The sequence below is a fragment of the Lytechinus variegatus genome, chromosome 10 (genome assembly GCF_018143015.1).
Source record: "Lytechinus variegatus isolate NC3 chromosome 10, Lvar_3.0, whole genome shotgun sequence".
Taxonomy (NCBI): Eukaryota; Metazoa; Echinodermata; class Echinoidea; order Temnopleuroida; family Toxopneustidae; genus Lytechinus; species Lytechinus variegatus.
Window position 1 is genome coordinate 7,388,265 of NC_054749.1, and position 24,931 is coordinate 7,413,195.

General features: G+C 37.5%; 1 long non-coding RNA gene across 2 annotated transcripts; it reads left to right on the top strand.

Moving 5' to 3' along the window:
- The first annotated feature begins 7,972 nt into the window (after nucleotides 1-7,972).
- Nucleotides 7,973-17,200, top strand: LOC121423130. Of its 2 annotated transcripts, none has more exons than XR_005971240.1 (3): nucleotides 7,973-8,386; nucleotides 10,636-10,887; nucleotides 15,911-17,200. It is a non-coding gene; the product is annotated as an uncharacterized LOC121423130 (long non-coding RNA). The 2 variants fall into 2 exon arrangements; XR_005971239.1 differs by having other exon boundaries at nucleotides 10,636-10,866.
- The last annotated feature ends 7,731 nt before the right edge of the window (nucleotides 17,201-24,931 follow it).

The following is a 24,931-nucleotide window of genomic DNA, read 5'->3' on the forward strand; positions in this document are numbered from 1 at the left end:
GTATTCACGGCGCATTTCAGGGTGGCTCCATCTCCTAGGCCAGAGTGTAGTTCAAGTGTCGCCTCAAAGTCAATGATCATCATCATCATATCAGCCATGTTCAGCCCACTGCAGGGCGAAGGCCTCCTCAAGTTGGTGCCAAAGGTGCTTGTCTTGTGCTGACGCAATCCAATTTATACCAATGAATTTTGTGAGCTCGTCACTCCATCTCAATTTCTGTCTACCCCGATTTCGTGATCCTAGCCATGGTCTCCATTCTGTGATGCGTTTGGTCCACCTATTATCATGTGATCTTGCAAGGTGGCCAGCCCATCTCCATTTCATTGATTTAATTGCTTTGATTATGTCTATTACTTTAGTCTGGTTCCTAATCCATTGTATGGTTTTCCTATCGCGTTTTGATATCCCTAGCATTATACGTTCCATACTGTGTTGAGTGGTTTTTAATTTCTGTTCCATTTTCTTTGTTACAGACCAGGTTTCGGAACCATAGGTCATTGCCGGTATAACACATTGTTTAAAATTTTTCTTTTAAGGCAAATTGGCATATTGCTCTTCATAATGTCATTGAAATTCCCAAAAGCGATCCATCCAGCTCTTGTCCTCCTTTTAACTTCTTCCAGTTGTTCATGATCCATTCTGACATGTTGCCCAAGGTAGATATAATGATCTACTCTCTCGATTTCAGAATTATCCATTATGATTCTTTGCTCTGTAGCAAATTTGTTGAACATTACTTTTGTCTTTTTCATGTTGATCTTCAGCCCTACTTTGTTACTTTCAGTGTTGAGATCGTTAAGCATATTTTCTAGCTTGAGGCCATCATCAGTGATTAGAATGATATCATCGGCAAACCTTGGGTGATGGAGACACTCGCCATCAATGTTTAGCCCTGTACTTTCCCAGTCTATTTTACGTATTATTTACCAAACCTGACACTAACTGGCGGTTATTTGCAGGAGAGACTGAAGACCAGTTCTGGAAAATCAGAGTTGCATTGGCTTCACCGGTAATGTCGGGGAGCACTGGATTTCACAAGTAATTGTAACCTCACCATTCGAAGGAATCTGAGTAGTTGCGTCAACACCCACAAAGAGAGTCCCATCATCGCCATTTGGATGGCAACCAGCTATCATGGGCTTACAGGTCCACAGGAAGGTACAGGCCTGGCGCGAAAGCCCTCTCACATCACACCAAAATTCGGCTTCATTAACCAGACCTACACTGATGCTGGTAGATTCTGGGACGATCCTCGGTGATTGCACTACCTTGATAAGCCCAACGATGCATGGCTCGACCTCAGCTGCCGTTGCGCGGTAAGACAGGGCTTGGCAATAAAGAATCAACCCGTTTAATCGAGGATCCCATCTTAGAGATGAATTGATGTATAGATGTACACCTGAAGGAAGACAAATGACAGAAAACACAATGTATATCAGAACAAGAATTACATATCGATTTACATTTCTTATATCATCAAGTTTAGATATATTCATTATTAGATGGATAACATACCGATGTAAGGGGGTTCTACAGGATGAAAATTCAAGCATTTCAGTTCAGCAAACAAAATAATGATAAATTCATTACTATGCCATCGTGAATATATTTAAAAAGACGAACGAACAACCAGGCTGTTTATCTGTTTAGGGTGAAGAGAAAGATATTGTCTTACTGGTATCATCACGATAGGGAACAATCAAATCGCCAAGATCATTTGATGATTTCAGCTCTGGAAAAGACTTCCATCTCAGCTCAACTATGGGTTCGCGTGATACCCGACATTAAATATTTACAGATGGGCCTGTCGGAAATAGGTAAATGATCTTCCCTCGACCACTGGAGTCAGTGCATTCTAATTTTCTCTCATAGATTATTTGAGAAACGGAAGAACTTTCAAAGGCAACAAGGGCTCCTCCTCGACCAAGGGAGTGAACCTCGCAAACATATAGACTTGCGACGAAATTTGAAAGACTATTGGAAGAATGAAGTGTCTTCAAGGAGACATCCCGATGGACAGTTTCGTTAGTTTCGTTGCCTTGGGTTAGTTGGGTATGACTCCACTCTATTTCCCTATTAAAATCCAATTGGAGACAACTGGTTTCAATTGGTTCCAGTTGAAACCAATTGGAGGCAACTGGTTTTCAACTGGAACCAGTTGAAACCAATTGGTTTCCAACTGGATCCAATTGGAACTTCCAGTTGGAATGAACTTAATTAGTTATAAATTAATTAGCATTTGCACAAACTATTGCTCATGCCAACACAGAAGCAGTGTTAATTGTCTATTAATACCAATGTAAAGGGCATTGATAAAATATAGACTTTAATATGTATATATTCATATTGGAGTTCTTCAAATATATGTATTTTTATTTGATGTAATTTGGTAACGGTTAGTGGTGTACTAATTATCTTTGAATCTGTTTTAATTATAATCTATAACATTTATGAGCATGGTTTTCACTGCTAAGTATTGGAAACACTTACCTGAAAAAAGTGTGGAACTTCAAATTGAAAAAAATTAAATAGATACATTGTAAATTATGATGAATCTCATAAAACATTAATCTGTGCACACTGGCAGAAAATATGCAAATTAACTGGTTTCAATTGGATCCAGTTGGGTAACTGGAAAATTACCAATTGGAAACCAATTGGAAATCATTTCCAGTTACCCAACTGGATCCAGTTAGGATTTCCAGTTACCCAACTGGTTCCAGTTTTATTTCCAGTTACCCAACTGGTTCCAATTAGAATTCAGTTACCCATCTTTCCAGTTAGAAGTCATCTCCAGTTACCCAATTGGTTAGGATTTCAAGTTACCCAACTGGTTCCAGTTAGAAATCATTTCCAGTTGAAAGTCATTTCCAGTTACCCAACTGGTTCCAGTTAGGATTTCCAGTTGCCCAACTGGTTCCAGTTAGGATTTCCAGTTACCCAACTGGTTCCAGTTCGAAATCATTTCCAGTTGGAAGTCATTTCCAGTTACCCAACTGGTTCCAGTTAGGATTTCCAGTTGCCCAACTGGTTCCAGTATAGGATTTCCAGTTACCCAACTGGTTCCAGTTAGAAATTATTTCCAGTTGGAAGTCATATCCATTTACCCAACTGGTTTCATTTAGGATTTCCAGTTGCCCAACTAGTTCCAGTTAGGATTTCCAGTTGCCCAACTGGTTTCAATTGATTCCAACGGGAAATTGTTAAATTCCAGTTAAAACCAATTGAAACCAGCTGGAAATCCAACTGGATTTTGGTCCTGGGGGGGGGGGGGGACTCGACCAAAAAAGTGTTGGTGTGCCGCGGGCGAGACAAAAAAACGGGGGCCTAGCTTGGAGCAGGTTTATTGTAAAAAGGAGTGTCCTCGGAACGGGCTTCGGAACTACAAATGATTGTGAAAACGGGGGTCCTTGCAACGGATTGCCAGCGTGTGAGTGCGTATGCATCCCTATGTAACGGTTACGCGTGCATGATGCAGTTAGTGCGGCCTCAGCCGGGTGCGCTCGCGCAGAGCTGGGGCGATGGTCGGACAGCGCTCAGCGGCCGCTTTTCACCAAAGTTGCAGCTCATTGTAGCAGACATCAATACGATCGGAACGGCGTAACGAAAAATATGCGAAGCTTTGGAGCGGATTTCTTTCTTCTTTTTTCTCGATAAGAAGAAAATGCTATGCTTTGGAGCGGCTTTCTTTGTTTAGTTTTTTTCTCAGTAAGACAAAAATGCCATGCCTTGGAATGGAAATTTGAATGTTAAAATGGGGGTCCCCTCCGTGGCACATACCCACTATGCATTATATACTGAGCCGGGGGGGCATATAGCCCTGTCCCAGTCAAATGATATTGAGCATCCTGACTGTGTGATCTTGACAAATATGTTCATTTTTCTAGGATCATCCTTCAACTTACCATCATCATAATCGTCACGAATAAAACCCAATAAATCTCCGACATTGTCATTTCTTCTGTGTAGGGCTTTCCATCTGAGCACGACGATCGGTCTTCGAGGAATCTTACATGAGATATCAACGTGGGGGCCATCTTGGAACAAGTGGATGACTCTTCCTTCACGACCAGACTTGGTGCATTCCAATCTTCTGCCATATGTCTTTCGAGACACCAAAGACTGTTTGAAGGTAACTAGGTTGCCGCCTCGGCCGAGAGAGTGCGCCTCACAGACGTACAAACTGATGACGAACATCGGGCCTGGTTCGGACAGAATCAATGAGGACGTGAGTGTCCCTGACACGATGTCCCTGTAGGCAGTTCTGTTGCTCTGTAAAGTTTCCCGGCCTCCTTGAAAAGAGTGGCTCCACTCAATCTTGTACTCGGTAGGGTCAGCATCGTTGAGCGTACACTGGAGAGTTACTGGAGCCTGCCCGTCTGAGATAGTGGCTTGGTCTGGCGTCACGTCAATGCTAATTGAACCTGAACCATTGCATGATATGACAAGTGTCGACATTACCAATACGAAGGTGAGGGAGATAGGTCTGGCTAGGTCACTTCTGATCAACATGCTGCACATTTAATACAGGCAAAGGATACAAGAAAAATAGCGTAACATCGAATTTGTTTCCGTGTGTATTACTTCCAAAGAATTGAATTGAATTGTCTAGAAAAGACTAAACGAGAGAAAAAATTGGTTTCGTGAAGTCTCATATTAAGGGGTCTATAACCGGCTATCAAGGGGCGGTCTAGGATGATCAGAGGGAGGGGAGGGGGGCTGGAATTGTTCACCCTAAACGATTTCAAATTTCCCTCCAAATTTTGTAGATGCTGTTTGGTTAGAATGGTTAGAATGGTCTCAATAAGGGTAACAGATCACAATCAGTCCTCTGGAAGGTTTGGGGCAAATGTCATTTTGGTCTCCGGCCGGGAAGATGGGGGGGGGGGGGTGTTCATTAATTTTGGTCTGCCTTTCGTTGTCAGTGACTGGTATATTCAATTCAATTCAAATAAAAACATTTATTTTCTTCCATTTCATCACATATTTTTCTTGTAAACATAAGTTCATACATAAATCAATTTGTTATGAAAAATATAAATATGTACATGTTGGGTTTAAGGAAGAAGGCATACCCTAAAAGCCGAGGCTTGTGGCGGGATACGCCACAAGGCGTATTTCAAGGCACTGACAGTCATGACAGTATTTAGAGATGTGATTACAACAAAATTTATTATATATTAGTTCAACTGGGACTATCGAAACTGATCCTGACTTCAAAAGTCCTCTTGTGATGTTAAGCCCCTTTTCAAGATATCACTTATGAAAGTGGAAGCGACTGATGGATGTCATATACCACTCATCCTACACAGCGTCATGTATTTTCTAGCTTTCAAGGAAATTCTTTAAATTTTCAACTCCCAACAAGAAAAATGAATTCCGCCACTTCAAATGAACACAACATGGAAGAACATTGTTGCTGGTGGCGAAAAGATAAAAAAGGGGAAAAAGAGGAGGAAAATAGAGCACAAATATAGATATAGAGGATTTTGAGTCCTCCCTTCTCAAAGGTCAATGAAAGCATAGAACTAGTCTTTAGAATCTTTAATTAAAGTGCATTTTCAAGGCTCAATCGCTTTGCATCATCGCATTATTCATTAAAAATGTGTAAGAATCTCATTATATTGTGCCCTACTATACTTTTTCAGTCTCTTTTGGGGCATGGGGTCGGGTTCCAGATTTGGCATCATTTTGAAAGCTATGAGAATTGTAATTGATTAGGCGTAGAAAACCCCACAAGGGGGGGGGGGTAATATAAATTCTAATGTTTATGATTCACAAGGCAAGTGCAACAAAAATCAAGCTTTTTAGGGTTTGAAATATCCCTAATTTTCTGGAACTCGAACCAATATCATAACATGATGAAACCGAAAACAATTTCGTAATGTCAAGTAATTTTTTGAAATAATCTTTATCATTAAATTTCAGTGTATTATCTTCATTTATGAAAATTAATGGCTTGGGGAAATGCGAATGAAATTGCATTTGAGATTTTTTTTTAAATTAAGATTTGAATTGAAATTTTCACGCTCGGTCGCTTTCTCCCTTGCATATATGCCGCAAAGTAGATATGTTAGTGCAGTCGGAAATGGGGAGGGGGGGCTGGCCCCGAGACCCCTCTATTTTAATACTCCAGTTCAACATTCGCACGCGGCAGCATGTTGCAGTATAAAAATATGTGAAAGTCTGTTCTCATGTGAAAAATAATACACAGAGGCGATTCATAAATCTGTTCGTGAAGTATGACATTGCGAACGACTAATTAAAAGTAGATATGCAGCAGATTATTAATCTTCTCAATCGCAACATCTCGAGTAGAAATATGCCGAATTAATTGGTGAACATTTTCCCTTATAACAAAAAATTACATATTTAAGGGTATAATATTAATTTGTTTAAAGGTTTGGAAAAACTGTGAGATTTAGGGTGTCTTTAAAGTTCAAAGTCTTGAAAAGTCAGTCGTCAAATTTTTAACGTCAAATTTTAACTGACAGTTTTATTTTCGTTCGTGTTTTCCTTTCAATGAAAAAGAAACCCAGCACGATGGGAAATCGTTGTTACTGCACAAGGTTTCGAACTGCCCACGGTTTCAAAAGCTCTTCAGCAAAACAACGTTGTGACATTTGATCAATACATGCTTGCTCCAGTCACATCGGCAGGACTGAATCTAGACCGACAAATTTTGTAACTATATTTCGCAAGGCATTTCATCGGTTGGTTTGGGATCGAGTAGAGATGTGACTGCAACTTAAGTGTGACTCACCGCAAATGAATAGAACAATTTGCTTCGACAGAAAAATCAATAGTGAAATCGAGAACCGCTTTAAGCGATGGAGGTGACTTTCAGCGCGCAGTCCAAGTTTATTTCAAGGGGGTCAAAGTTTTATTTTGCTCTGTCATTTGAGGTGTGTATTTTTTCGAAAACCAGATGTATGCGTTTAAATGGAATACGAAAAGAGGACCAAAGCTTTATTGTTATTTTATTTATTTATTCATTTATTTTCAGTTTTATTTAATCGGGTTGGCCTCATCAGTTACACAAACTGCTGTCCTTGAGGACCCTGAGATAAAAGTAAATATGTACAACATTTACAAAGAACACACCAATCAAAATGGCAAATATAGGTATTACACTATCATGCAAAAAAAAAACATATTGATTTGATAAATATTAGGTTGCTTATTTCGCACTGTTGTAAGATGAGTGTATTTTGATAGATGAGCGTTTGTCCAGGGGCGTTTGTTTACTTTTGTGATGTATTATGTTCTGCGCATCCTTAGAAAAAAAAAATCGAATTTATTTCCCCATCTGCAGGATCTTAGACCATGGAAGATCGTAGAGAGATCGTGGAAGATCGTAGTGAGATCTTGGAAGATCGTAGAGAGATTGTGGAAGATCGTAGAGAGATCGTGGAAGATCACCATCCACCTCATCGGAATGTTGTGTTTGACAAATCTTGGGGTGATAACGACAAGCGTGGATGTAGCGAGGGGGCTGCCGAACTAAAAAAAAAAAAATTGAAAATGTGAGAAGACGGGCCCAAAGAGCGAAGGGAGTGGGGTTAAAACGAAAGTAGTTCGGGATCGAAGTACTGTGCTGCTCTATATTGACGGCGCAAAAAAGAGAGAAAATGGGTATAATAGAGAGAGAAGAAAATGAATGGATAAATAAAATGGATGAATAAATACATACATATCGGCATAACGATATTATGATACAAAGCATATACTTGGGTAAACTGAATAGTGGCAAAATCCATGATTTTTAAAAAGAAGGGCGCAAAGACCGATTTGGAAAAAGAGGGTCAATGATGACAATATGGCTGATTCTCAACATTTAGAGGGGGGGGGGGGGGCTTGAGCCCCCAGTTGGATCCGTCGGGGGGTAATGATTAAATAAGTTATACATTCATTTACAGAAAAGAGATTTAAAAATCTACGAAATCATTCTTTTTAATGAAATTTAGGGTTAAGAGGTACCCTTAATTTCATTCGCATTCACACCGAACTTGGCGGTTACGTAATGCGCAGGGGGTGATACGAGCGCACAATGGCGGGAAAATCTGAATCACTCTTCCAGAATAATAGAGACAGTGCATGAATGAGTTCACTAACATACAGGGTAGAACGCAAGGAATGTAGAAAATAACTCTGAGCCCTAACATGTTTGAAAAGGTCTGGAACGACACTTCGCAATCAGTGAAGACGGTAAAGTCTGGGCTACTTGATTGATTGTGAACAACATTTGAAAATGGAAGAAAACCTACAGATATTCAAATAATATTGTAAGAAAACCGTTCAATTTGTATATTTATCGAACGTTTGAACGTCTGTATTGTATATACAATTTCAGCATGCAAGACAAAACAACAAGTGGACGATGTAGGTAAGAGAAATAATTTGAATTTCTGATTTTTATCAGTGATATGAAGCGAAATATACACGTGTTGATCAAAACCGAAGAAGTGTAGCGGTCGACTATTCTAAAAGATGATTCTGGAAAGTAAAATGAATTTTCTCACTTCATATTTTGCCTTTCTGATTTTTTTTTTATTTTCAGTACTTTTACAATTTGCATAGACCTATAAATCAATGTGAACAAAAGTAAATTGAGCCCCAATTATCAATTTTTTGTCATTCCTTTGAAAGATTAATGTCCATACCTAGAGAAATAAATGTTAAAATGGATAGGGGGTGACTCAATCTAATCTAGAATGTGCCCTCTAATTGCCGATGTTTTCCTTTCAGCTCCCCCAAAAAATAATTCAGGGGGCCAGACGTGGTATATGGAACAAAATTTCTGTAAAGTTGCCAGCGCATGAAGAGAGCGAACAAAAAATGTTGAACTTTTTAATCAAAAATATAATTTTTAAAAAGATTTTTACATACTTTGAACTGTTTAATTCAATACACAAACAATTTGGTTTTAGATTTTGACAGAGTAAGAAAATGATATAATATTTTACCCTTTTCCCTTTCCTTTTCTCTCTTTCTCATTTACCTTTATCGTGAAGTTTTTTGAAGGGCCATGCCCCCGAAGCCGCCCCCATCTATACGCCAGTGATCCCTTTGAAACCTATAGAGCCCATGTAAACACTCTCGATAAACTAAACTAAAAAGGTCTTAAAAATATCTCCCAAAAAATTATTTTCATTTATAATCGGTGATTCATTACAATCTTAGGGATTACTTTTTTAATCCACCAGAGCTCCCCAAAACTGAAATTTTAACCTATTATTTGTGATGTCCTCTATTGTTGGAAATAAAAAAATATAACCCACAAACCCCCTTTTTAATTAGAAAAAATCTAAATCGAATTTGGTTTTTGGTAAGATGAATGATGAATACCTGTAGCAGAAACTGAATTTGTCTAAATATAAGTGTTATTCCACTAGATCAGGAAAAAATATATTAAAAATTGGTATTATTTCAGCAGACGTGGGCTAATGACAACAGCTAACATTGAACAATGAGGTAAGTCATTTTTTGAAATAATACTAATAAAATAAATGAATGAAAAATTTTCACCCTCTTATATTAACGGGACGGCCAGCTCCAATGTGGGGCAGCAGGGGTGGCCACTCCCCCCTATTATAAAAAAAAGGAAGGGAGAAAAGCGGAAGAGAGAGAGAGAAAGAGAAGGAAAGAAGTGTATAAAAATACAGGTCTGGGCTGTGTAAAATAACATCACCTTTATAACAGGTAGCCCCCTCACACAGTCAAACTATCCCGCCGCTGCCCTTGGCTAAAATGAGTATATTTAGGAGCTTAGAATGCGCGTGATGACAAGCATATAAAGCTGTGCATCGCAATATTTATTATCTATTATTACTTGTCAACATATTGTTTTTAGGAAAACCTTTTTGGAAATAATCTTGTAATTTTGTTTCCAAACCAGAACCCCATATCAAAGAATCGTTCCCGGCCCTGTAATGATGATGATAATGATAAAACTTCACCATAACCATTATCATAGGATTTCATTAAGGTTTGAGATTGGGAGGCCGGGGGGGGGGGGCTGTGAAAGACGAATGCCCAAAGCTACGATAAGACTCCACGGTGACCCTAAAAGTATAGTATATGTATTTTTAAAATGATTTATCAAGACAACATGACGCTATATATCTTGGCAATTAGTAATTTGTAGCCCCTCTAGGAGAACAAGCTATAGAAGCAACTAAACAGCGATCGTATAAAAATGCAGTGGCGTGTAGATGGGGTCCTGGGGGGCGTTCTTACCCCCAAAGAAAAAAAGTTAGGGAAAGAATAGGAAAGAGAAAAAGGTGAAATGTATTCTTTTCTGAATATAATAGGATTTCATTAAGTTTCCCTTTGTTCTCTACACCATGTTCGTATTAGAGATCGTGTTTATAAAATGCAAGTTTCCACCATTTTAACGACAACTGTTGGCAACAATTTTGCAGGAATAAGATTAGAATAGGGCAAGCATGCCACTGCATGCCGGAGCACAGAAATTAATTTTAAGATTTCGATTCTCCTAAAACTGAATGTACAAGAGTCTGGAAGAGAGTCACTTATGTGAGGCACGTATTACGATAATGCAAAATTGTAGTTTACTCCCTTATCCACCCCTATCTTTTAAATATTGATATTTTCTTGTCAATTTTATCTCAGTGTCGGCTGCAAAATGGCAAGAACTGCACATCTAGACCATTCATTATCTACCAAGTCACTAGTGAATCCCTCGAGCCCATGAAACACTGATGGGAGCAAGACAAATTCGATGATGACGACTTCGACGTCGAGCACCATGAGAGATTATGGACTCATGGATGACGGAATTCTTATATCAGAGTCTTGATGAGACGCGAGCAGAGCTTCGTTGCATGAAAACTATTTGTTATGGTAACATCGTCAGTATATGTGGTAACTAATAATGTCCTGGTGGATGTTTCATAAAGCTGCTCTTACAGGTCAAGTCAACCCCAGATAATGTTGATTTGAATAAATAGAGAAAAATCAAACAGACATAACACTGAAAATTTCATCAAAATCTGATGTAAAATAAGAAAGTTATGACCTTTTTAATTTTCGCTTAATTTTTACAAAACAGTGATATGCACAACTCAGTGACATGCAAATGAGACAGTCGGTGATGGCCCTTACTATTTCTTTTGTTTTTTTATTGTTTTAATTATACAATAATTCTTTTACAGATTTGACAATAAGGGCCAACTTGATTGAACCATATGGTATTAAACAATACTAATTTCACATGTTCAGGGAGAAATTAATCGTTGTTCCACAGGACAACAGAGATAAAATTGGAATATTTCAGATTTTATATTATAAAATACAAAAGAAATAGTGAGTGAGTGATATCATCAGTCTCCTCATTTGCATACCGACAAGGATGGGAACATAACTGTTTTGTTAAATTAAGCAAAACTTTAAAATGTCATAACTTTCTTATTTTACATCCGATTTTGATGAAATTTTCAGTGTCATGCTTATTTGATTTTTCTCTTATTCAAATAAACTTTTTTGTTGGGGTGGACTTGTCCTTTAAGTTAAGAGCAACGGTGATCCTTTCTTGTGCTAAATTATAATTACTATTAAAATGTTCATTGGTGATTAATTAGCGCGTAAGAAAGGTTCACCAGTCGATCTTAACTTACGAACAGCTTTATGAAACGCCCCCCTGGTAGGGTTGGGGGATGAGGCTGGATACCCCACCCCCACAGGTGAGCTTTTCTTGAAGGGGAATCCTACCTAAATAAAATTGATGTTCGACTTAGGAAGGGGGGTCGCCAAATTAATGTTTGATACTGATCTGAATATTATACGATCAGTAATGTTCGACCAAGGAAGGGGGGGGGGGCAAATTCGACATTTGGGGATTCGCGCTTCGCGCTCTCATCAGATGGTTAGTTAGATGACATCCTGTTAATGATTACCTAATGATTACCTCAATTGCGTAGAATGTCTAGTTTTGGAACGGAATATAATCGAATAATTTTTAAGTGCCCATCCTGATCATGATTACCAATAATGCTTAGAATTTCCAAACTTTGGGTCATTTTGGAATATAGACAATCATCAGCTCGCCCTGACAGATAGATAGATACCCATCCTGCTCATGCTTACAAAACTTCTCAGAATATTCTATTTTCAGGTCTATACACAAGCTATCAAAAATCGCGTTCGCATTATTTATTTGGACTTATGAAATAAATCTCCCTTAACCATGTTAACTTGTTTGTATGAATAAAGTTAAGATGTTAATAAACACGTTAGTCTTAAGTAAGAACTACACCCTAGGAAACAACAACAAAAATCAGCATTTAACTCCCCATGATAGTAATAATAATGATAATGATAATAACATCATATTTTACCCAAGTTAGCCGCTAGTGAAAGGGCAATATCTGTGCTTCCTGGTCACATTTGTTTTTTTTAAAGTGGTATTACAGTATATCATATTCATGGATAGTTTGCTTTTTATTAAGTCATAATTAAAAAAGTTGTCTGCAGTTGTCCTTTTCATGTGATTATGAAATAAGATAATTCAACATGCATTTAAGGCACCTGTTTGCCTGACGAGGAGGGGTCACCATTTTTTTCCGAAAAGTACACATGCATATGGGCCAAAATTATAGGGCGGGCCCCCGAGGTGCAAAATTCTGAATACGCGCCTGGTGGCTTCCGAGCAGATAACACAATAGGAGAAGGGGAAAGGAGGGAAGAAAAACACGAGGGCAGCCGCACGGCCACCGTACGCTCAACGTACGGCCGCCGTAGACCGTTCTACGCCATGCCTACGGCTAGTCTAATTTCTACGGCGAGCGTAGAAAAGAAAAAATGTTATAACTCCGAGTTAAAATTCTACGGCCACCCCTACGGCCTGTAAAAAGTAGGAATCCGCCGTACGTCGACCCTGCGGCCACCGAAGATTTTCTGCGGCCGCCGCAGAAATCTCTCGAATTCATGTATCTACGGCCGCCGTACGGTCGCCGTAGAGCATATGTGACCAAGGTATTACTTCCAACTTTGATGAAATGTTCAGTGTTATGCTTCTTGGATTTTTCTCTTATTCGAATCAACTTTTTGAGAAGTATGGTATTGATCGAATTCCCTTGAATGTAGGTTCGATTTTGAATATTTAAACAATTCGAATCTTCACATGATATAATATCCATTTTTGTTTTTTGTTCACTAGGGAAGTTATTTTTATAATTTTTTTTTCCTAAAAACGCCATCGATGGTACAAAGAGATCTCGATATTTGATTGGCTGCTGAGTCCTGTTACCATGGTAGTTTGTAATACCGTGGTATTTGTAATAATACTCCCACTCTCGTCAGCCCTGAGTTACCCTTCCCGGTGGAGGACTTCAGGGAATGGAACTACAAGGTATTAAGGTGTCACATTGAAAATACATTTTATTTTATTTATTTATTTGCCCTTTTTTTGCAAAACCTTTTAACCTTATCTTGTACTCTAGCAAGGTTGCATAGAGACAGGAATTTGATTTTATTCTTCACTGAGCAGAGCTTCTTTAATTTAGGTTGCCATCGATGACCATAGCTAATTGAAATAGTTACTTTTGTCCAGGGCAGTGGATTTTTCCATGCCGTGCTTGGATAGGTCCCTTTTGTCCCAGGCAGGGATCCATTCTTTTTTGACCAGCTGCTTGGGATAGTTTAGGGCAAGGGTGTGTGTGCAGTAGTTTTCCATTAGGTTTTGGCAGACACCATTTTAACTTTGGTGAGCACACAGCTTATGTGCAGTTTTGAAGCCAGTAGAGAAATTAATTTTTCCTTAAAATTCTGAAGGCATATCTCTAGGCTTATTTTCTTTTGGAGCAGCCTTATTTTCCATTTTGTGAACTGCTAATCTTTATTACCTGCATGAGGTCAGAAAGCAGTATTTAAATCATTTTTGAGCCTGTTTTGCTGAAAGTCATCGGTGAGTGTAAATGACTTTTCCATCCTAAAATTTTTGTTATACAAAAACAAAAAAAAGAAGAAAAATAGCATGTATAATATAATGTGATTTATTGTGATAGTTTTGTAGAAATCAATATACATTTTCTTGGGTTTATAGAGACTTTAATGTTGTTGAAAAGTTTCATTTGAAGTTGAAGTTTATACTAGTTAGTAATCAATGTTTTGAAAAACTGAGATAAATAAATGTATGAAAGTCAGACAAACTTGAATTGGATTTAAATGTTATTTACAAGTAGGAGAAGAAACATTTGTTTTAGGATATATTGTAGAAAAGGTTTTGGTTTATTTAAATTTTAGATGGTGCCAAGGTGGGACGTAATTCCCTGACGACTTCTGGTCATTGAAGCCGAGCATTTCCGAAAGTCGCGAAGGACAACGAGATTCCCCGAGATTCACCGAAAGTAAACGAACAAGAGATACGATTGATTTTGGTGACGTATACACGTGATTGTTTGTCGAACTGAAGCAGGAATGTTTGATAGAACTATAAACACTGATGAGAATGATAGTCCGATGGACATTAATCGTTCAGTTATTTAGAAACTTGATTTTATAGGGGAACTTTCATTATATGTTGCTTTTTATTTTATCTCAGTCCTTGACTGATGTTGAATATAAATACTTGTGTTCGTGGATGGATCAATACAGGATCCTCACAGTTGATGTTAGAGTTGAGATGAGGCAAACGATGCTTAAGAGGAAATGACGACTGTTTTAGACAAACAAAAAACTCTGATAACAGCGAAGTTGATTATATTTGAATTTATGATGTTCTTGGCGAAATGGTAAACTGCATGGAGTTCGCAGTGTTTTGAAAATGAAATGTTTGATATTGACATGTGATTAGAACAAAGGGTCGAGAAGTTTGAGTTAAGTGTTACATTGGTTATATTATATTTGAACGTGATTGAGGTTATTATGAGTGGATCAGTACAGGATCCTTCATAGAGTGAGTTGTGATATTGCAAAACAAACCAATTATTTTGAAGGTATTTTGAAGGTATGTTGAAGATAGACAAATGAAACTTTGAAACAGGTCGACCAAAGGTATATTAAGTTGTAGAGATATTTATCAGTTTTGGGTGTCTGAGACAAGGTAAAGTTGAAGTGGAAATAAGTGATATCTCTTTTTGAGAATCTACATTGTATTTTTTTTGTCCTGAATTTTATCAGTGAGAAACCAGCTTTATTTCTAATTGGAAATCAAACAAAATTAACTGAAATAAATTGTAAATAATATATTGAATGGCACAAGTTTGATGTGAGTTTTATTTGAGTATATCCATGTGACATAAGGTATGCCTTAATTGTATGCTTATAAAAAAAACCCACAAATTTCCCACTGCTATTAAGTAAATAAGAAAGTGTATTAATATCCCGCCAGGACCCCCCAAAAATTAACAACAATAATAAAAATCTACTACTTGCACAGAAATCGTGTTACGCTTGCGAAAAATACTTGTTTTTACGGTCCCCAAATTTGGAATTCCCTGTCCAGTGACGTTAAGAAAGTAAGACAAATTTTCACTCTAAAATATGACATTTGGAAAAGGCTTGTTTCATTATATAACAATTTGAGTTATAGTTTACATTCCCTAGTGAAAAAAATTATTATTTTAGTTTTATATTATTCATAATAACAATAACAATAATGATAATAATAAATATGATTATAATAATGTTAATAATATTAGTAATAATAATAATAACGATAATGATAGTAGTAGTAGTAGTAGTAATAATAATAATAATAATGATAACAATAATAATAATAATAATAATGATAATAATAATGATGATAGTAATAATAATATAATGATAATAATATGATAATAACTTTAGATCGAAGTCTTTTTCATCCCTAACCCCCCTCCTTCCTCCATATATCCTATGTATTGATATTATAATTATGTCTATAATGATTGTTTTTTTTTTCTCGTAGGATTTAACTCTTCACAAGCTCTGATCTCTGATGACCTCGTATTCAACTTTCCTATGTTTGCTAACATTTCAAGCCTTTGAAGAGCCTTACGAGAGGAAGCGCGGATGGTGTCTCAGAGTATTCAAAGAAATAAAAGGCACAGGTAAAAACAATGAGAAAAACACAACAGAATATACAAAAAAAGGTTAGGTGATGAAACACGGAGAGATTAAGGATTCCTTTCCTGTGCATCATGACTCGCATCAGACTGAACGCATCGGAAACCGTGGCAACTCAAATTTGATGGATTTTTTTGTTACTCAATTATGAAAACTAAAGCAAAATTGTGTCATTTGAATCATTCATTAATTCTTCGTGGAATGTGCATTATACTGAATAATAGAAAAAAGTGGGAAGTGAATTTTTTTTTACCCGAAATCTCAATGTCTTTGGAATATGCAATGTCCTTTGTATGTCACTGTCCAGGGGCCCGTTGCAGAAAGGGTTGCGTTTAAACGCAAACCAAAATATCAATCGCAAGTCCCAAATGCGCGCTGTTGATTGGTTGAAAATCAAGTTGCGCACGATTTTTAGAGATGCGATTGATTGCACTCTTTCTGCAACGGGCACTTTCACAAAATTTAAAATATTCATTAAACTATGAAATCCACATCGATTCTCAAAATTGTTAATACTCTGAACTCTTTGAAATGACGGAGTCCAATGTTGTTCCAACTATACATTCAATCCATTATGCAAAATGTGAATACAACATACATTTGTGGACATTCAAACTCAATTAATTCTCGAAGGAGTTCACGATTTGAAAAAAAGTTTCTCAGCATTAATTTTCATTTTTTTATTTGGCTGCATATTTTCAGGAATGCGCATCCCATGAAATATAATCATCAATGGAAAATAATCAATACGAATTTTATTACCCCGATTCAGATGCAGAACTTTAAAGGGGTTATTATGATCCTTATAACGCAATAATTTGTAGTTCCGATTACCTTTCCATAATGTATCGAATTGTTTATTTACAATGACAGTCTTGACGGAGATTAAATTCTAAGATGTATATCGGGATGGGGGGTGAAGTCAAATGTTTTGCAGTACACATGCGTGACCAAATTATTTCCAAACACTCCCTAAACGAGTTTTTTTTCTCTATGTGCAAAATAACCCCAAACAATTTTTTCACGGGCTTCATTTACACAAAGAAACGTGCCTGTAACACGTTTGGCTGGTCTTAAAAAATTGAAAAAATACCCTAAATACGTCCCTCGATTGACCATTGACCAGTCTTTCAAAACCTTTTCTTAAAAAATTGTGTTTTTGATACCCTTAACGAGTGCACGCGCGGCCCTCATCCAAACTGAAAAATAGCACTCCTTTAAAAGCATTTCTTTTACTCACGCATGTGTACAGCAAATTATTTGACTGCCCCCCCCCCCCCGGATGTATACAGAGGTGCACTGCCGCAGTCTAAAATCTGCAAAATTCTACTAAATGAACTTCATTGGTCTTGCCTTGTACACTGATTTTCTTACTTTGATATTTCTGCTGGATAGAACATAGTGTCCCACAGTGAGTTCCACGGTGTGTTCACAGTGTGGAACAAAAAAATCATCTTTTACACCGTTATATTGGAGAATTTCAACAGTGAGAATTGTTTTTCTACACAGTCCATGATAACTTGTGAAACGCACTGTGACACATAAAATTTTAGAATTTTAACAGTGTGAATATAACAACTTCTGTGTTACACTGTGTTCTTTCCATTGGGATTTTTTCGTTAAAAGATTTGTTTTCTCCGCTTTGTCAACTTTACTGCAGTCGAAAATCTGCTAAATGAAGTTAATTGGTCTTGCCTTGTGAGCTGATGTTCTTACTTTGAATAGAATATTTTTGCTGGAAAGAACATAGTGTCCCACAGTGTGTTCAGTGGTGTGTTCACAGTGTGGAACAAAAATATGAAATCATCTTTACACCGTTATATTGTAAAATTTCAACAGCGAGAATTATTTTTCTACACAGTCCATGATAACTTGTGAAACATTTTCCTAGCTTTGTATATAAAGGCCAAGTCCAGCCCAGAAAATTTCTGGTTTGAAAAAAATGGAGAAAAACACTGAAAATTTCATCAAAATAGGATGAAAATAAGAAAGTTACGACATTTTAGAGATTCGCGTATTATTCACAAAAGTCTTCTGCGCAACTCAGTGATATGCGATACGACCCATACGACCAGGATGTGCATATACAACTATTTTGTGAAATTAAGCAAACCTTCAAAATATAACTTTCTTATTTTACATCCGATTTTGATAAAATTTTCAGTGATATGCTTGTTTGATGTTTCTATTTTTATTCAAATCAACTTTTTGTTGAGGTGGATTTGTCTTTTAATATCAATCGTCTTTGTACACTTCGATTATTGCCTTCTCTCTTTTTGGATTGGTCCCCATTAAATTTGGTCATCTTCCGTTGACCTATCTCGCTCTCTTTATCCCCCTTTCTAGCCATCTACCTAAATTCCTTTGTTCACTTTTGTCAATCTCAATTTCCCACTCTCTTTATATCTCTACCACCCCCTCTCTGTGTACGTGTGTTTTACTATCTTGTTTGTTTCGTAAATTTAAGAAAATGAGAAGTTCATGAGATGTGTTTACAGCAAAATTTTATTAAATTTTGAAACTGATTCATTAATTAAAGCCAACAAAAGAACCCTCCTCGAGAAATATATTCCGGTCTGAAATACTTCTCACTCTGTCAAAGTAGACCAAAAACTTCTATTGAAACAAAAATACGGTTTCTGATTTTAACTTATATATTAGACTTCACTAAAAAAAAAATCTTAATTTCATGAAGTTCGCATCAATCTAAAAAGGTTTGTTCTTATGTTTTGTTTGAAGTAGATCATATCAATGCCGAATATACCATACGAAAAAATATATATATTTCAGTTAAAAAAATTATAATTCATGCCCTGTTCGCAATGTTGCCGAACTTTGATTTTTTCAAAGTGTTCTTTTCGGATTAGAAGTAGATCTAGATTTTGGTCAGGATTTACATAATCACTACAAAAACGTGACAAGTATTCAAACAAAAAAAAGCAAACCTTTTGAATAAACTAGCTTTATTGGTAGCAATTCGTCACCATTTATTGGAGAAGCTAATTTACACGTAACAACAGGATTAAGACCGCTGGCGTACCGATGGGGGGGGGGGCTTGAGACCATACCCCCCAAAAGAATCTTTTTAAAAAGGGAAAAAAGAAAAGGAAAGAATGCTGCAATATCAATTTTTTTCTGAATATTTTGTTAAAATCTATCCATAATTTTTTTTGGCTTGATCATTTCAATAGCTCTCATTCAGACCTTCAAAATTTTTTAGATAGACAAAATATTCCTCCAACGAAAATAGAATTTTGAAATATAAGGGATAGTTTGAATCTTTCAGGGTATGCAAATGAGCTAATCCAGGAAAATGGTGACGGCACCACTACTTCTAGTGACATTTTAATGATCAAAATATTAATGAAGGGGGGGGGGGGGGTAAAACAAAAACCCTGAGGGATTGGTCTTAGAACTACAGTGCGTTTTAAAAACAAGGTAATCCAAATTTAGAGGGCCAATATTTCATGTTCATGTTTGGCAAATTTTACAATATTGGGTACAACACAGATCTTGCAAATTCGGTGAAATAAGACATTCCATCAAAACTATTAATTTACCGGAATATAAAAGAGCAATTTATAACTTAAAAATATCTTATCCCTTCAAGGTTGGACAATGAATGTGTCTGGATCAGTTTCCATTCACATCAAACGTTTAACCAATCTTAGAACTATTGGAAATTGGTTTCATATTCTGGTAAAATAAAAACTTTAATTATCAACCGTCTAAATTGGATTACTTTATTTTTCTATGCACTCTGTGATTCATAGTTCGGTTTTGGTGTTGAGCCTATTTTGAAATCAGCACAGCAATAAAAATAACATTAATAGGAAAGGGCAATTTGGTGAGAGATATCGATGTGACAAGTTAGCCAAGGTAATCTTGGGCTTCTAACACCAACACCAAAATCGAACTGGAAATCACAATGTATAACACTACTATATTCGTTAGCCACCCCCATCCAAAATGGAATGGTGCCGCCCCTTTAAATAGAATAATGAAATGTGAAACCAACCCTAATGGCGCAGTTACATTTCCCCGATGGCGAGTTCAAAACGGCCATTTTGATATTTTTTGTACCAGGCTGTTTTCGACTCCGCATGGGGAAATGTGATTGCGCCATTAAGGTTGGTTTTACTTCCATTTTGGATGGGAATGGCTAACGAATATAATAGAGCCAATTTTCTAGGGGAAAGGGGGGGGGGGTGAGAAAGGAAGAGAGATAATACACAACATCAACTACAATAACGAGAATAGAGCAAGACTAAATTATATTTCATGATTTTATTATCTCCATTTACAGAATAACAAATTGGAAAAATCATTCTTTAAAAAAATAGACAGCCCAAAAGATTCACTCAAGCAAGGAGCCCCAGAGCAAGTGACCAAGATCAATGGGGCAAACCCTGACCCTCACAAAATGACTGCTACCCGGTCTGAGCTGTAGTTTTCCCGCTAGACCCACACAAATCTATAACATCACTAAAAGACTCCTGTTTGACAGCGTGCAAAGACGTGCACATGATATACAGCAAACAATACATGGCCCTGTCCAAGCTAAAGTGCTTTTAATTGTGATTTCTAAGAAGACTAGCCAAGAGTACACAAACAATACAATGAGATTTCCTGGATCATGTCGTTGAGGGCAACATTAATTTTTTCCCCCAACTCCCATTTTCTGGTCTATGTACCAGACCCCTTCTTTTTCATTACCCGACACCCTCCCATTTCTCTATTCCTTTTTCTCACTCCACTGAACTCTTTGTAGTCCCTCTATCCATCCTTATACTACCCCCTCCTCTTATTACCTCCACTCCTCTCTCTTTCTCATCACCCCTTCCACCTCTCCTTATTTCTCCATCTTCTCCTTTGTTTATCTGTCAATCCATTGATTGCAGACTCTCAATACCTCCCTGTACTATCCAACCATCTCTGTCACTCTTCTTTCCTTTGGCATCCTCTCAACATTTGTCAATCATGACCGATGTAATAATGTTCTATTCAATCAGCTTCTTAATTTATACCAATTTTTATTTTATTCTTCTTTCATCATAGTTATCGACTACCTACATTATTGTTCATACTTATATCTGTACAGAATACATCCTGTTTCTATGAATTCCAAATGAATTAAAACATTCAGCTGCATGTCTAAATGAAAAAAAAGGCAACTGTCATATTTTGGTGGGGGGGGGGTAGGGGGTGGTCCATCTATGGAAAACACATGCTTTTGTTTATATATCCAATGCACCTTGAAACTCGGAAAGTAAGGAGATCTTGGCATCGAAATAACAATGTATGTGAAGCGGGAGCCTCTATGCCCCGCGGGCGAACATAAGCCAGCCCTGAACACTGGGTGCTTCATATCCCCTGAAAGGTAGTTTATAAACCTAATCAATAATTACATTAAAATATGAGTACCAAGTAGTGAAGTGCAATGTCATATTTCATAAAGAGCATGAGACTGTCACTGCTGACATTAAGGAGTCTCTTACATAGAGATTCATGCAGTAGGAGCTCTTGCTCATCCTAAACATTCTTGAACATTCTCATGGATACATTACAGTGAATTCCTACATACACAACCCTCAGTGATTTCTGCTTGGATAGAGTCTCTGGTCTAAAATCGCATACATTGCTGGTCTTTGAGCTCTGTCAGGCTCGAGCTTGATGCTTAGGAGTCTTCTGTGTATCCCCAAGCTCCTTCAAGCTCTGGGATTCTGACACCCCATCCATAATAATATCAATCATATCTATGTGTCATGGCATAGATCTGCTAAGTTCCTTTACACATCAAATGGATCAACCTCCACATAATGCAGCAAGGGACTGACCGTCCAAAAACTGAAACTACATTTGAGATGAGCTGTGGTCTTATGTACACAAATCACTTCGGTACTGATCCTGCCCAAATGATATCAGCCTACACTTGACGGTATCTACCAAGAGGGTACCTGGTAAACTTAAATAGATTGCTGACATAGCGATCATCAATGTGACCTTGGCCAGAAAGTTCCTGCGAAGAGGAGATACTGGATTGTCTACCTGTGATATCAATCTGGCTCTAGTTAGTCCACACAGAAAAGTACACAAACCCTAGAATCCAACTGTCAACATACTGATGTTGCAACTAAATATCTGACCAAAAACAGCAGTCACAGAAATGTAGAAGTCAGCCCAATGCCATTACCCAAAGGTCTACACTGCACTTGGAATTATCCTCTGTTTGATAGCGATCCAATGTGATCCAGATAACGGCATGGTTGTAGATTCCACCAAGGATATTAAGCTACACTACACCTACAAGTTCTGATCAGCAGTCAACACTAACAGTCATGGACATAATAGCTTTACCAGCAATTGCAGCAATAACCCTTCTTGAATACAAAAGAACAATCTAGACCAAGACTTTGACAAGATGCAGTGAATCTAGGATATACCAGAAAGCCAATATTTAGAAAATCAAGTGAAATATTCAGATTTCACTTTTCAGGGAAAATTTGCTAATAAAGCACAGAGACCTTCCTCAAAACAATGATTGGAGGAAACTCTGCTTCATACTTGTGCAGTAACAGAGAGATTTTTCTAGCTGGGTTACGTACCCTCAACAATTGCTGAGGGATGTTCAAAACTTGAAACCAGTGGGGTACCGGAGCAAGAGATTCAAAATAGTGGGCCATCATCAAACAAGTGGTTTCTGCCAGTGTGGTACAGACAAATCAACTAGAAGGCTGTGACAGTACCGTGAACAACTGCTGAAAAGATCAAGTTACAATTTTGACAAGTACTTAAACTATAGCTGACAATCAAGTAACACCTACACTACAGCAATTTAGCAAGTAAATCAAGAAACACCTACACCAGTTTGGTACGTAAAGGCCAAAATAAAGATTGACACCTTGAACTATGGTCGTCAATCAACTAACCGTGTGGAAGACACAGACAAGTGATTTGCTGTTTATAAATTAGAACAACTCCCTGGAGACTGTCACCTCATGGGAGCCATCATCTGGGGTAAGGTGTGGGAGGCCTCAGAGTTGCTCTCAGAGGGCTGTCCTCCAGAACATTTTGTGTTCTGGAAGAGTCAGATGGGAATCACATCAAGGGGAGTTATCCTCTAGGGAACACATTTTCCCACAAGAGTTATCTTTGAGGAAGCTGGAGTCATGCTCTGGTACCAGATGGGAATCATATCAAGGGAAGTTATCCTCCAGGGGAAAGCTTCCCCAAGGGAGAGTTGCTCTCGGGAGAAGCTGTCTTCTAAGAATGGGAAGTGGGAATCGTATCAAGATGGAATGACCTCTGGGGAACGACTTTCTCATGAGAGAACGAAATGCCACCTGGGAAGCTCTTGTTGGTTATCAGATGGCAAATTGGTCCTAGTTTTCCTCGAACTATTCACAAAATATGACATTGCACTTCACTTTCTTAATACTATGACAGATAATAAGTCTTCTGTCTGTTCATTTTTTCAACTTTTTCATTTTTTTCCCTTCAGAGTAGGGAATGAACATTCAAGCACATTCAAGTGCTCAGAAACGGCCTATGCTGAGTCTCAACCTTCTTCACAGAGCCATTGAATTCCTAAGCCAGTCTACACTTATCTTCACAAATTCTGAGATTACATCTGGATGGATAAACACCTACATTGGTTTTACCATATCGACTAACAGCAAAGGACCAAGTTTTCACATGTATTTTTTTTCCATACATGTACATTTTTTTTTCCAGAAAGGAATGGGGGTAGGATGGGGGGGGCATTGGAATTCATAGAAACATAATTGCAAAATGTACAGATATCTAAGTATAGTATTTAATTCTTCTACTGAAGTGAATTTTACTCTTTTTTTAAATCGATGAATATATATCTGAACTTTTTTCTGCTGATTTAGAACATTGTAACATCAGTCATGATGAATTCATGTTGAAAGGGCATAAAAGGAAGACAAACCGAGTGTAAGAGAGAGATAGGGAGTACAAGGAGGGAAAGAAAGTCTGTAATCAATGGATTGATGAAGAGATAAACATGTAGCTAGGAGAAGAGAAAGAGAACGAGAGAGGTGGAAGGAGAAAATGAGAATGAGAGAGGAATGGGGTAATCAGAGGGAGGGGGTGTGGTACAAGGAACAGAGATACTGCAAGAGATCAATGGGTTGAGATATAACAAATAAAGAGAATGAGAAAATGGTTAGGGAAGGGGTCAGATCAATGATAAAGAGTGGATATGAAAATGAAAAATTAAGGTTGTAGTATGAGGGGGGACATAGAGAATAAATATTTACAAATTAAAATGAAGGGGCATTGAAAAAGGCTGAATTTTCTGTATTTGAAGAATTTGAATTTTTTTTTTTTTTTTTGGGGGGGGGAGCTTGTTTAAAATAGCCAAAACTGGTATTGAAGCCATTTTTTTGTTCTTATCATTTACTCTTTTCAAGAACACTATCATATTGTTGCCCTCAGAGACAAGACCAGGAAATCTCATAGTATTGTATTGCATACTCTCAGACAGATGAAAAGTCATTGAAATCACAATTAAAGCACTTACATTAGGATGGATGCATGCCATGTCTGATGACGTCATGTGCCTCTCTGCGCACTGCAAAAAGATGAGTCTTTCAGTAGTGACATCATAAATTGTGTGAGTTAGCAGGAAGACCACAGCACAGACCAGGCACCAGTCCATATTTGTGAGATCCAGGGCCTGCTCCCATCGATCCACAAGGTCAACTGCTCCTGTGCTGTTACTTGAATAAATCTCCTGGGCTGCCGGTCTTACAATGTTTCATAAAGAAAAAGAAAGGTTACAAATTCATTAATACAATATTCATAGACTTAAGGGCAGGTTCAAGCTATTTTTAAA